We start from the raw sequence: 3137 nt of genomic DNA on the forward strand, positions 1-3137 counted from the left end.
AAAACCTAAACAAGATGAAAAGACAACCCTCAGAATGGGAGAAAATATTTGCAAACGAAGCAACTGACAAAGGATTAATCTCCAAAATTCACAAACAGCTCATGCAACTCAATATCAAAAAAATTAATAACCCAATCCAAAAATGGGTAGAAAACCTAAATAGACATTTCTGCAAAGAAGATATAGAGATTGCCAGCAAACACATGAAAGAATGCTCAACATCACTAATCTTTAGAGAAATGCAAATCAAAGCTACAATGAGGTATCACCTCACACCAGTCAGAATGGCCATCATCAAAAAATCTACAAACCATAAATGCTGGAGAGGGTGTGGAGAAAAGGGAACCCTCTTGCACTCTTGGTGGGAATGTAAATTGATACAGCCACTATGGAGAACAGTATGGAGGTTCCTTAAAAAACTAAAAATAGAGCTACCATACGACCCAGCAATCCCACTACTGGGCATATACCCTGAGTAAACCATAATTCAAAAAGAGTCATGTACTACAATGTTCATTGCAGCTCTATTTACAACAGCCAGGACATGGAAGCAACCTAAGTGTCCATCGATAGATGAATGGATAAAGAAGATGTGGCACATATATACAATGGAATATTACTCAGCCATAAAAAGAAACAAAATTGAGTTATTTGTAGTGAGGTGAATGGAGCTAGAGACTGTCATACAGAGTGAAGTAAGTCTGAAAGAGAAAAATAAATACCGTATGCTAACACATATATATGGTATCTAAAAAAAAAAAAAAGTTCTGAAGAACCTAGGGGCAGGATAGGAATAAAGAAGCAGATGTAGAGAATGGACTTGAGGACACAGGGAGTGGGAAGGGTAAGCTGGGATGAAGTGAGAGAGTGGCATGGACATATATACACTGCCAAATGTAAATGTAAAATAGATAGCTAGTGGGAAGCAGCCACATAGCACAGGGAGATCAGCTAGGTGCTTTTTGACCACCTAGAGGGGTGGGATAGGGAAGGTGGGAGGGAGACACAACAGGGAGGAGATATGCTGATATATGTATATGTATAGCTGATTCACTTTTTTATAAAGCATGAACTAACACACCATTTTAAAGTAATTATACTCCAATAAAGATGTTAAAAAAAAAGAAAAAAAGAAAGATTGAATCAGACCAGAAGGCTAAGAGCGTAGCTGGAACCCATGTGTAATCACAGCTCAGAATTTAACAAGTGCTTTAATTCCTTATCATAAATATAAAACCAGGCCAGAGGCATCCAATATTTATAATAAATATCAGTGACATGATCGTATCATCATGAGACCTCTGTGTATTCTTTCTGATTCAGATGAAACCCAAATTTTGTGTCTCCCCAGAACACTTACTTTTTCTATTTTCATGCATTGACCACATATTTGATTTTGGAGAGCTGTTCCATCTGTGTTTTGAGTTGGGCTGAAGTAAGCAGTCTCCCTCTCAGTGGGGATGCCTACTCATAACTCAGACAAAATACAGCATGGAATACACATTGGATGTTTTGGTTCTACCTATCAGGTTGATTTACAAATGATGCCAGTGGTTGTATCTTCAAAATAGCAGTTTTCAAACTTTTTTTTTTCCCCCGTGATTGATTCCTTTTACAAATATAATTTTCTCTAGAACTCCAAAGTATAAGCTATATTATGAAATTACTGATTTGACAGGCAGGTAGTTGAAAATGGTAATGGACTTCTGTGTGCTCTCAGGACACTCTGCAGTTATTATTTACCCAGAAACCCATGGGAGGTATAGTAAGAAATTCCATTTCAAAATTGCATCACCAACAATATCTAACTACTGCTTGTATTTCTTATCATAAGCATCAAAGTCAGAGAAGAAGCACACAAAACTTCTAATAAGTACTAAAAGATTTATAATTAAATAATATTAAAACATTATCTGTTGGAAACTAGTTATTGAGTAATTGACTATTATGTGATAAGACTGTGTTCCAGGTAGATGAGTCTGAATTTTACATGGTATAGAAATTGGAGGGGCATGTTATTGTAGAACTGGGTTACTGATATGGGAAAACTGAGTTCTCTTATTATATAAATCTTCGAGAAGGGACAGTTTACTGTGATGAACTTAAATGATATGTACTTAGCAAATTGTACCAATAGGCCAGTCTGTGAGATGTTCAAGGAACATGGATTTTCCATTCTCTGAGGTCCTATCCAGTTGCATGAAACCCAGAATGGTGTCTCATCTAACCCTTTATGATCCTGAAAACTGTTTGTCACCCTGAAAATCCAGCATGATTCCCCAACATGATTGCAAAATCTGCCATTAATCAACCAGCCCTTGTAACCTGGCTCTAGTAGTTTCTCACTATACCACTAGCACCATCTTGCCTCATTGCCCAAAGGTTACATGATAAGACTAGGTACTGCACATGCCCAGTATGGACTGGTCTAGCATGTAGGCTTTGACAAAGGCTTTCACATACACGGGGACTTGATTACACATCTTTAGAAATGAGAGCAAACCAGGCACTGCCGTTATAAAAAAATGACGAGGGCTAATCTACACACTTACTAATAAATAACATATTTAAAGTAAGGTCATTTATATACACAAATTTGGTAGGAGTTTTACACTGAGATTTGCAGACAAGAATGAGTTAACCAGACATATCTTGCAAGGGGGTTCACCAAAATGTGTTAAAATCTAATATATATCACTTGTGAGTTAGTGACTCCTAGACTATTCCCACAGTGTTAAAATATACATTAAAAATAAAAAATTTGGACTAAATTATTTATATGTAACACCTGAAACAACTATGCAGAATTTTAAGGCTTCTAGAAACATAGCTTAAAAAGAAATCCTAAAATGAGGTCCCTGACTTGGAGAATTTGGATTATTGCCATTTTACAAATGGAGAAAAAGCAAACAAATCAAAAAATGACTTAGGCATGATTACATAGTGACTCAGTGGCAGGCCTGAAGAGTGGAACTCAGGGTTTCTGTGCTGAAATCCAGGAATCCAATGAGCTAAACTTCCAGTAAGAAGAGTATAGCACTGAAGTTCCAGACGACAGCTATATCATTGAGTTTGGTGTAAAATAAAATTCATTTCATTCAAGTGAGAACTGTTAGTTGCTCAGAAATAATATTGGG

This window comes from Physeter macrocephalus, chromosome 8 (genome assembly GCF_002837175.3).
Source record: "Physeter macrocephalus isolate SW-GA chromosome 8, ASM283717v5, whole genome shotgun sequence".
In the NCBI taxonomy this organism is placed as follows: domain Eukaryota; kingdom Metazoa; phylum Chordata; class Mammalia; order Artiodactyla; family Physeteridae; genus Physeter; species Physeter macrocephalus.